Source organism: Pleurodeles waltl, chromosome 1_1 (assembly GCF_031143425.1).
Source record: "Pleurodeles waltl isolate 20211129_DDA chromosome 1_1, aPleWal1.hap1.20221129, whole genome shotgun sequence".
In the NCBI taxonomy this organism is placed as follows: domain Eukaryota; kingdom Metazoa; phylum Chordata; class Amphibia; order Caudata; family Salamandridae; genus Pleurodeles; species Pleurodeles waltl.
Genome location: NC_090436.1, coordinates 163,097,433 through 163,109,527, shown reverse-complemented (window position 1 = coordinate 163,109,527; position 12,095 = coordinate 163,097,433). Strand labels below are relative to the sequence as shown.

Below are 12,095 nucleotides of genomic sequence, written 5' to 3'. Positions count from 1 at the left end.
CTAAAAATCACAATACACAAAACTCTTAGATGCCTATTCAGATCAGATGCTTTGGCATGGATAGATCATGGATTAGCATGCCACAAAACACCTGGACCGGTTCTAACTACCTAATATTTTATAGAATTCAAAGACTTTCTAGCACTGTACCTCCTGGCCATGTACCGTGAGGCTCTCACCAGTACCCTGCCTTCTTCTATCAGGGAGGTGGGTTTGACATTACTACTTGAACCCAGTATTGGCCATTTTCCTTGTAGAGGCCATTGTCCTTACTGAATCCTAAGCAAAATTATTGCTAAGGCAGAGGTCGAGATGCGCATACAATTAATGGATAAGCTTTCTCTTCCAGACCAGATGTGCTTAATTCCAAGAAGGCGAACTACCCATGTCCTTATCTCTTTCTTTACAATGCTGCATCAAATCAGGCCTGAAATCAATATGGTCTTGATTTTGCTAGATGGACACTAAAAAGGCCCTGGACTTCTTGAGGTGGTTTAGCAGTCTGTTAAGGACGTGTGCAGCTACCTTCTCTACCTCATTAGGCTGCTGTATTCATAACCATCTGGGAAGGTCTGTGTCAATAGTTATCTTTCAGACTGTTTTAATATCCGCAGAGACAAGAGTCAGGGAGGCCCTATGGGCCCACTCCTTTTTGCTGTCACCAGGGATACCATTCCTGCAAGCAGAAAGAACAGCATTCAAACAAAGGCCTCGCTATTCCCACTAGATATCTCGTCGTCGCAGATGATATCATGTTGTATGTCAAGAACCAACAACTAATCCCTGTTAAATGAGGTGAGTCAGTTTGAAGCCCATTCTGGTATCAAACTAAACTGGAATAAATCTGAAATTCCCAAGCTTACTGCTGGTGCTAGCTGACCTCAATTCGCCTGCCTAATTCGGTGTTGTGCAGACGCTGCTCCTTACCTCTGTATCCTAACGTATTAGGACTGCAACATGATTTTGAACAATAATTATGGCCCAGTCATGGAGTCGACATCAGAGTGTGCTGAGTGTTGGATTAAGGTACCCTTACTGATGGGCAGCATACTTACAATTAAAATGGCGATTCTTCCTTAGATTTTTATACCATTTAATAACATTCCAGTGCCTCCAAATAGTTCCTTCTTTGAGGAAGTGTTTACACTACTTTCCAAGTTCATCTGGGCTGGTGGTCAACCTTGAGTGAGATGGTTTATATTTACACTTCCATATGAAAAAGGTGGTTTCTCTGCTCCTCACTTCAAGGTATACTACCTTGCTACTCAGGCATAATCAGCTACTTATTGGTAACATTCTGATCTACATAGTCCACATATTCCCATGAAGAAAGACCAGCTCATCTCTGGCACACAGCTTTGCCTGTCACGTAGTTTGGCTTGTCTCATGGATATGAATGACACAATGCACCCTATGGGCATGGCAGCCAGTGAGCACAGGGGCTTTATTTGCCAATTTGTACTCGCCTCCTATTCCAATCTTAGACCACCCAGGACTCCCCTTAACTAAGGAGACATTAGTCACTAAAGTCTTGTATGACAAGAGATTCACACTTATGGGAACCTATTTCCAAAAGACAAATTCCACTCCTTTACCGGGACCTAGACTACGACACCATTGACACTATTTACATATTTCAGACTAAGGCACATAACACAACCTGTATTCTCCACATTACCACATGAAGCACCAGATTGTAATTCTCTCACGGGCATCATCAGCTCCCTGACCAATGTTAGGTGGGCTACCCAAAAAAATAAAGGGGGTCATTCGGACCCTGACGGGCGGCGGAGGCCGCCCGCCAGAGTTCCCCCACCAAAATACCGCTCCGCGGTCGAAAGACCGCTGAGGGTATTTTGGGATTCGCCCTGGGCTGGCGGGCGACCGCCAAAAGGCCGCCCGCCAGCCCAGGGCAAATCAACCTTCCCACGAGGACGCCGGCTCAGAATTGAGCCGGCGGAGTGGGAAGGTGTGACGGGTGCAGTGGCACCCGTCGCGTATTTCAGTGTCTGCAAAGCAGACACTGAAATACAGAGTGGGGCCCTCTTACGGGGGCCCCTGCAGTGCCCCGCGGCACCCCCTACCGCCATCCTGTTCCTGGCGGGAGACCCGCCAGGAACAGGATGGCGGTAGGGGGTGTCAGAATCCCCATGGCGGCGGAGCGCGCTCCGCCGCCATGGAGGATTCTCAAGGGCAGCGGAAAACCGTCGGGAGACCGCCGGTTTTCCAAATCTGACCGCGGCCAAAGCGCCGCGGTCAGAATGCCCTGCGGGGCACCGCCGGCCTGTCGGCGGTGCTCCCGCCAACCCTGGCCCCGGCGGTCTCAGACCGCCGGGGTCAGAATCAGGGCCAAAATGTATGTTCTTTTTATGTCTACTCTCCACACACTCACACATCCGGCTAGGGCTGCAGGTAAAGATCTAGACATTAGTTTAAAAGATGACTGTTGGAGGTTTTATTGCTCATAAAGCTTAGATGTCTTCCTATATCTCAGACACAAAATTCTACATTTTAAATATTTAACACTTATGTATTATTCTCCTGCATATCTAAATAAATTCTATAATGCTTTTGACTCCTCATATCTCAGATGCTCACATGACCCCATCAACTTTTTCTCACTAGGCATGGCTGTTTCTAGATGTAGCTGGTCTATGGAAAGAGATATTTGATACTAACTCACAAATTAATTGAGTACCTCTCTTGGTTGCATTATTAGGCTGTATGAAATATGTCCCTAAAAAGCGTTGCAGACTGACATCCGTACTACCCCTGTTTACTAAGAGGCATGCAGCAATATCTTGGATGTGAGATCCCATATCTATGAAGGCCGAATGGCTTACGGATATTGCCTTCTGAAACAACACAGTCAAAGTCTATTCCTTCCCTCCAGTATGGTAAATCCAGACCATGTGACAGACGGGTTTGCCTGTGCTCCTACCTCTCAAGACTAGACTACTGCAGTGACAACATAAGCTATTGCAAGCACATCAATGCTATATTGGGCTATCAACATTTGTACCCAACCGGGTTATTGGGACTCATCACTGAATAGTTTTACTACAAACCTCTTACTTGTGCCCTTTTTTGATGCACTCAATTGTGTTTTGTATAGTTTCCTCCTGATGATTTTACTACTAACGATACTGTAGGAATGGGGGTTGGTATTATAGAATGTCATGACTGCTTTCTTCTTATATTCACGGTTTATCTTCTTTTTGGAATATTAATAAATGCAGTATTAAAAAAAACAAGAACTGGCAAGTCAATAGATGTCACCTTTGGGAACTATTAGCTATGCCAATCCAATGGTTTTAAGCCATGCTGCACAGTGTCCCAGATGCTGTGCTGCATGGCTAAGGAAACAAATAAAAAAATGTTTAAAAAGACTCCGACGCAGCCGTCTACGTCATTTTGCATGCACAGCCCCATAAAATAAAGCCGACACTTTTTCTTTTTGGTTACCGATCCGAGTTGGATCAGTAACTAAAAAGAAAAAAACACTTTTTTTGTTTGTTTTATTGTTTAAGACAGTGGTTCCCAACCTGCGGTCCTGGGACCCCTGGGGGTCCGCGACGCCTTCTCAGGGGGTCCGCGAGAGCCTAGAAAATTTAAAAATATTAACAAATATTGACAAATTAGGTCCCCAGCTTCCAGTAATGACTCAGGCGGCGGTCCCCGGATTCCCATGATGATTCCGTGGGGGTCCCTGGGTTCCATTAATGTTAAAGTGGGGGTCCACAGAAACCAAAAGGTTGGGAACCACTGGTTTAAGAGGATGAGGGAAGCAACTTGGGGGCGGGGATAAGGTCTCGAGGGAGGACCCAACAATGGAAGAGAGGATGACTCATAGGAGGATACCCAGAGTCCAGTAACGGTTAAATGGGGGTCTTCAGAAGTCAAAGTTTTAAGAAACACTGGACTAGACAGAACTGCAAAAGTGCTGCAAGAGCACGTGCCTCTGTTTTCTGTTAATAACACGGAGTCTTGTGCCTTGCACAGCACGTCATAGGGCGCCGCTGTAATTTTATTTATACAGCGTTTACTACCCCTGACGAAGCACTGAAGCCCTTAACAATCAACATCACTACCTGGACAGGATTACAGAAATCTATCCCAATCTACCCATATAACCACGCAACCCAGATTGTTCAAGTTTAAACAGCACTTTGAGGTATGTATGTTGCTACCTAAATGTCAACAAGGGCGATTATACTCTAATCCTGAGTGTTAGATTAGCAGCAGGCATCTTCTGGAGCTGCGACCTAGGTAACGGTTTATTCAATTGAAAACAAAGACTGATGAAAGAAAGGTCTTTCGATATGGATTCAAAGAGCAATCACACACAAAAAAACGTTTGCAAATCAACCAGTCACCACCACGTCCTTCCTAAGAAATCACTATTTTTTCGAATGTTTTCTAACGTGGCTTCCTTTTTTAACAACTTCAACAAAAAACGACTAAATCTCCACACTCACCCCTTCCGAATCGGGAAGGAAACTTCCGAACATATATCTTACCTCCCGCCGTAGAAATTAAAAAATGTCCCACATTCATCCCAACCGGTAGCAATCATGTTAAGTCACTAACTGACTTCAGCGAGTGAAAGACAGCAAGCTGAGTCAATCAAAAGCCGGTTTAAAGAGATTGACAGGCTCAAGGGAGCTACTGGGAGGACCTTGAGGGGTCCGAAGCATGCGATTGGTTTTAAAAAATCAAGTCGAAGGGGAAAAGACGGCCCACTCAAACAGCAACAAAACTCCACACGCCCTAATACCCGGAAGTAATTGATAGTCTGTTACCAAAATGCTAACTTGCCTTTTCGCCTGTAATCGCTTAGCAAGACGGCTCCTCAGAGTCTGGTACCTGCACGAGGAGCGCCACCTCCTGGTAAAAATTCAGGCCTCACAGGTTTGCTTAGATTTGCGCCCGGTGGAGTGCCAGCCAGGCTTGAAGGATGCAGTCAAATCCGTGATACTTGTAAACATAAACACTAACGGTGTGAGGGGGAAGCGCGTGGCGCCTAGGGGGTGGGCAGGGGAAACGGCAGAGACCACTGGAGTAGTTTGTGAGCTGGCGGGGGGCGCAATCGCCCCCGTTTTTCGAAATCCCAAACCTATATGTACAAATAAATAACATAACTATTTTGTACATACGTTCTTAAAATCAGTTTATCTTTAGTGCCATAAGTAGCTATTCAACTGCGCCAATCATGGCGCCAGCACCATGCTCTATAAATTAACATAACACATCAGTACCTTTTCCAGGTCCGACCAGTATCCGCGACTGGAATAATACTATAGTTTGTTTTGCCTTATCCTTTATTTCAAATTTACATTGTAAGGCACTACTTTGAATGAGTTGTTATTGAATGATTATAGCTGTTTAAATGTAGGTTTCAAATCTATTGTATTATTTCCGAGGGGTAACACAAACACTCACTTACATCAGGTGGCCGGCGAGGTGCAACTGGGAGGAGAAGGAAAGGGGAGCATTAGGAGAGCAGTGGGTAGCAGGCTAACGTGGAACAAACAGACAATGGCCAAATGGAAAGGAGAGACTGCTCCACATCTATTGGTGCTTGGCCTGTCACGGTTCGGAGTTGAGATGGGGTCCATGGGGATTCTCCAATAGTGCCACTGTCTGCTGTCTCCGGCAGACGCGCATGGGCGCCTTCTGTGAGCCGAAGGATTCAGCAGTATATCGGACGAGAGAGTTCGCGAAATTAGTGTGCCAAGAAACGGATACATGTACATCATAATGTATCAAATTTCGGCAACCTGGCTTCCAGTGAGGTGGTAATGTGTTTTTCCATGCCAACAACCTCCCAGGTTGTGTGCAGGCAATCCGCTTGGGTGAGAGTATAATTAGTTCTCCTTTGGGACGTGATGGCTTGCTTTGCTGAACAGATTGCTATCTTAATGACCTATAGCTGTTAAAATGTAAAGAGTACTACTATACTTGCTAACATTCTGTGGCAAAAAAGAGGTAGGATTTTTCAGCATTGAATGTACTAATAAGCATAACGATGTTGTCACCAAAATGTCATCAAAAGCCATATGACTGTTGATGCTGTGCTATCATGACAGGAAATGTAATTAAATCACTCAGGTGGGAACTACCCTTTCCGAAATCTTGATCCATAGTGCAGGACACAGTACAAAAAGAGAAAAACACGTCGAAAGACCAGAACGAATCCACTCCTCACCAAAGGGGCCTCACTCTGCCTCCCCTCATTCCCGTTGGCCAGCAAAACCACTTCTTCAGAAGAGTCAGTTTCAAATGATGTACAGCCAAATCGGGGTACTTCTAGGAGTGGCATAAATGAGCCATGCTGGCCAAGATGTACTGAAAAAGTTCTTGGGCATGTTGATTCTCGGCAGTCTGCTGCAAAGAAGTCTACATTTCGATTAATGCTCATTCCTCTCCTCTGATGAACCACGTGATTTTTTCCATGCCTTTAATGATCCATAGTCCTTGATTCCACTTGCGGAGGTGTGGCAGTAGAGGCTTGTCCCACTTCGGAAGAATGGTCTGTTTTGCAGTCGAAAACACAATATTGAGCAGAGCAACCACCCTGCTGCTGTAGTTCCACTCGCTCGAGGAATCCACTTCAGCAGTCTTGGGACCTGTATCTTTATGACTCTACCCCACAAGTCCCTCAGTTTATAAGGGACTCAAAATATGTGTGAGATTGTTCCCATGTCCTCTCCAGCATCTTTCTGACCTACCATTATCCATTGCATGCAGCAGCAGCACCACCAGCATGTGGTGTCATCTGTGGAGGATCTTGCGAATTGTGTCTAGACCTTTCAGAATTTGTTTGAAAAGTGGTGGGGGGTCACAGTGCAGACAAGGGTCAAATGGCCCAGAACTGTGGTAGTTGAGGCTTTTGCCTTAGCATCTTGGGGTCCATCCTTCTATAGTACGCCACTTCTGCACTGGACTCTCAGGATAATGAGGGTGAGCAGTCAAAGGCTACTCAGAGAGGTAGTGTAGAGGCAAAGATTCAGATCAACCACAATAAATCACTGCCTAGTCAAATGTTCATCTTTTGTATAAATAAAAGTAAGTAATTTAATATCACAGCAAAAATATACTACACAACTAAATGGGAGTACAGATACAGGGTATAGAATCTTACCTAAGGGTTCTTCGTCATGCACAACATACTATGCAAATTTACTAAGCAGTCACCATTTTCGTAGGCGAATTCAAATAGCTCTTGAGCCAGATTTTACAGTGGCAAAATATAAACTTTGTAACAATAGGATTATTTTTGTGTGTATTCAAGACATCATATTACGAGCTCATTTTTGTGTTATCTGCGCAGCAGAGAAAAGGCTGTTGCAGAGCTGGATGGTACATAATCACACTGGCAGCGTTTTCTTCAGTATTGTAGAGCTATGGGCAGCGGACTTGCTCTTCACTCAGGCCACTGAGGTAATCAGCACAGTAGCTAGATCTGCAAGTGCTCATCTTTGCCAGTTGTAGCCTCCAGGCTCTGGGGCATATCTTCCTCTTCAACAGTAGTGAGAACAGCTCTTGGACTGCAGGTGACAGCCTCCCTTGGGCCACAGTGGTGATCAACACATGAAGCTTGGTAAGTGAACGCTCATCTTTGTTATTTGTGGCCTCCGTGCCATGGGCCTCTTCAGCAGTGATGATGGTTTCTTGCAGGATACTCCATACGTTTGTCAGCAACAGCACCAGTCCATCAGGTACACTGATGTTTTGGCTGTATTTTCTTCAGTGTTGAAAAATGGCCCTTTCCGCAGGGTCATACACATACTTTTGACCTTCCTCCTCTTATATTTGTTGAATTTGTTTTTGGATTCTGAGCACTTTATCACTGCTAAAGTGCATATGCTATGTCCTCTAAACATGGTAATATAAGTGCATCCCCAATCTGCATATTTAATTTACTATTAAGTCCCTAGTAAAGGGGTACTACAAGTACCCAGGGCCTGTAAGTAAAATGTTACTAGAGCGCCTGCAGCACTGATTTTGCCACACACTTAAGTAGCCCTTTCACCATGGCTCAGGCCTGCCATTGCAGAGTTGCCATGTCGACCTGGCAAAATAACTATTTTGCCTGACCCAAACCTTCCCTTTTTATACAAATGTCACCCCTAAGGTAGGCACTGGACAACCCAGAGGGAATGGTACAGTGTATTGAAAAGGCAGGGCATGTGCTTTAAAGTTTTACATGTCATGGGAGTGAAAAACTCTTAAATTTGTTTTTCACTACTGCAAGGCCTATCGCTCCCATAGGATATCATTGGAGTTACCTTTTTTACATTTTTATAGGGGTAATTTCCAAATGAGAGGTGATAACCCCTTCACGTTTGGTGTCTCTAGAACCACAAATAAAATCCTAAAATATAGTGAAGTTGGATTTTAAATCGGAGTTCTGAAAATGCCACTTTTAGAAAGTTGGGATCTTCTTGCCTTAGCCATTTGGTGGCAGCAACCGTTTCTGGTCACAAGACAGTGTGTAGTTAGCAGCTGGGCTTTGTGTATTCCCCCTAGACAGCTACACACAATAGAAGCTTAGGTGTCACTTGATGGGCCATACTGGGCAGCGTGGGAGGGAGGAGCTGGTGCAGCCTCACTTACACCTGAATAGGCTGTGTCTTGTCCCTACACAAAGGGCTGCATACCCCCTATAATCAGTCTAAAGCCAGGGCAGGTAGGGCAGGACATCAGTGCACTTCAAATGCATGTCTTTGAAGTCTCCCCCACATCAAAGGCCCAACTGGGTATAAGAACTGGACCTCAGGCACCACCAATTCAGTATATTTTTGGACCTGTGGATATTATGCCAGGAAGGACTGCTGTGCTACAGAAGGACTGCCACTCTGCTGGACCACACTCTTCTGGACTCCTGATTTGCTGTGCTGACCTGGTGCCCTCTGCCTTGGAACAAAGGTCTGGACCTGCATCCCTTGAACCCAGAACACAGAGTGACTCCAAGGGCCAGTTGGCTGGCCTCCTGACTCGAAGTCTCAGGGACATACAAGACTTTCACCGACCCTGCTTCTGCACCTGAACTCTGCCATCTGTAAGTCTACCCTCCCATGTTGTGCCACCCCTGTCCTTAACCCTTGGAAGAGGACCCAAAGGTGCTTATTGGGGTAACCAACACATCCTTTCTGCTGAACGATGCATCCCCAAGCAGAACTGACATGTCCTCGGCTGAGCAGCACACCCCCAAGCACAACCAATGCATTGCCGCTTTTGCATGGAATGGACCCATCGTAATAGGCTCACATCACTGCCGCATCCCGCATCTTGGGTTCAACGCATCTCCTTCAGAACTGCTGCTGCACAACACTTTTCCCCGTGCAAGCATTCCGCATCTCCCATTGACGGCAGCTTCGATGACAACGGCAAAACTCTGCATCGCAGTTTCACCACTCATCAGACCTGGCACATCGCCTCGACTGCGTTTTGCATCCTCAACACCAGCCTTTGCATCACAAGCCCTGTCGACAGGATCCTTGAAGTTGAAGCAGCAGGACCTTCCACCACAGCCTTGCCTCATCTCGAAACCAATGCATCGCTTCGGCTGCGAGACGCATCTTCGATGAAGATCCACGCAGCTCTCCGCAACTGGATTTAAGGTACTTTGTTCTGTGAGCCTAACTGCTTTCCTGTAGCCAGTCCGAGCTCCATCTTGGTTGGACTGAACTTGTGAGTTTGTCCTGGTCTGGCATGTCCAGTTATCCCCAATAGAGCTTTGTGTCCCTTGGCGCTATTTTTACTTAAAACTTTGAAATTCAGTATCTCTGGTTTTACTAATTGGACTTTTGTCATTGTGGTCTTGTTTTATTAATTGACTCTTGATCTACTTTTCTAAACTTTGTGTGGAATCTCTTTGTGTGGTGTTTTCACTGCTTGAAATGTTGCACAAATACTTTACATACCGCCTCTAAGTTAAATCTGACTGCTCTGTGTCAAGCTACCAGAGGGTGAGCACAGGTTAATTTAGAGTTTATTTAGACCTTACCCTGACTAGAGTTGTGGTTGTTGCTTGACTAGGGCTCATTTCTCAGTCAACCAGCTAGCGAATTTCTAACATTCATTCAGTTGTCACATGATCCACATTATGTGAGACTTGATGACCCACTAATGAATCAGGTCAGCACCTGTTTGGCTCCTGACGGCAGTCAGTTTCCTCTGGGTGCTCCAAAAGGTGGGAACACGGCTAGGCTTCTCTTCTGGTACAGTTTTTTTCTCCTGCATGGTCAGGCACTTTCTTTTACTCTCTTATGTAGGAGACAGGCTTCTAGGCACTAGGCAGACCACAGCTTCTCCATTAAATTGTGCAGCCTTCTGGTGTTGTCTCCTCATCTCTGGCAGGCTAGTGTCATGCAGATACCAGCCCTGGTCTCACAGCAGCTCTTTGAATATTCTGCGGAGCACGTACTTCCTTGGTGCGAGGAAAGTGGTTTATTATATTGTGTGGTTGTGCGACCTCACAGTGTAATAGACTCACAAACCCCTATTCAGGCCAGTCAGATTCTTGAAAAAAAACAACGTTGAGTAGCTGTGACTGAGCAGTGCAGCTTTATCAAAGGAGCAAGGGTAAAGATTTAAGAAGTACCAAAACAGTTGAATAAGAAGAAGAAGATGCAGCACAATAAAAATCCAACACCACTTTCTAAACATAGGCTGTATTTTTATCCTACAATAGACACCTTAATGAGAAAAAAAATCACAAGGTAGTTCCAGAAATAGGAATTTTTAAAGGAACAGTAAGTCCCAGATTTTCACTGAGAGTGCAATAAATCACTGTAATGGACTGTAAAAGCGGTAAACTTTCCAAACTTTTATAAAGTTGAAAACAACTACTTCAGCACCTTTGGGGTAACTAAGTCCAGCAGGGAGCCTGTCACAAGGACCAACAATGTCCCGTTGAACAGTTATCTCACAGTCAAAGCAATCTCCAATCTAGTTCCAGGTTCTATGGGCAAACCACAATTGACTTTAATTGAGTGGTCCTGATGCAAGAGATATAGGATGCTAAAGATACCCAAGGATGCTAAGTCGGTGACAAAGAGTCTTTCTGGAGCCACCTCTTGGTCCATGAACACAGTGGGGTGACTTTGGCCAGAGGGCTTGATGTACCTCAAAGTCCAAAGAAATCACCTAAATAACAGTTGCGACTGGTCTTTGGTTGCAAAAAAAACCATCATCAGTTCCCTTTAACTAGTGGTAAACTCCTTCCTGTGCAATTAAACTGCAGTACAACAACTCTCACAGGCTTAGCAAACTTGGGTGCAACTTTTGAGGTTGGAACTTGGTCTCACTGGCTCCACTTTGGCAGTCTGCAGCATTCAGATGTTTCTGATTACCCACTCACCAAAGTAGACTTCTTCTGCTTTGTAGCCCTGTAGGAAATTGGGTTACTGGTTGAGGGGTGGGAAACCCTACTCGAGCAGCAACCGTATTGCTTGTCAGGGTGAAACACAAGCAAATCACCAAACTAACTTGTACTTAACCATCTGGCAACTTGGCACACAAGCAGTCAGGCCTAACTTAGAGGCAATATGTAAAGCATTTATGCAGCACATCAAACCATAATAAAGTGAAAACACAACACAAGAAAAATCCTCCACCACTGTAGATAAATAGAGTACATTTTATTAGAGTATTTGACACCAAAAGAACAAATGTCCAATCAGTAGAACCGACATCTGCAATTTGAAAGGTCTAAGGTAAGTATAGTGCCACTCGTGGCTATCTGGTTGTGCAAGACGGGGTGAGAGTCACAAGTTTAGGGTGACTAAGATGAAGCATAGGCCAGTTACAGTGACCGGTTAGTCCTGCTGTAACAGTTAACTTCAAAGTCTAGCAAAAAGAGTCCAGTTCACATTGAAGAAGGCCACAAGGGGCAAGGAGAGTGTTGCAGATAATTGTCACTGTAGCAGGAAGAGTAGGCTGGGCATTGCAAATGGTGGTCGCTGTATCGCGAAGATCCTGTGGGGTGTCATGGACTGTCGTTGCTGGAGATTCACATTGGTGTTCACCGTGGGCTGTCAATGTTGTAGTGCAAAGTGCAGATCTGACATTGCCGGTCATCGCTGATG

General features: G+C 45.3%; 1 protein-coding gene across 2 annotated transcripts in view; it reads right to left on the bottom strand.

Moving 5' to 3' along the window:
- The window catches only part of C1_1H18orf54 (chromosome 1_1 C18orf54 homolog), a 54,767-nt gene extending 50,000 nt beyond the window's left edge, over positions 1–4,767 (bottom strand). Inside the window, exon 1 of one of the 2 annotated variants that reach the window (XM_069219530.1) lies at positions 4,521–4,767. The gene's annotated coding sequence lies outside the window, so the exon portion shown is untranslated. The other variant, XM_069219541.1, reaches the window with a different exon arrangement.
- Between the last annotated feature and the right edge of the window lie 7,328 nt (positions 4,768–12,095).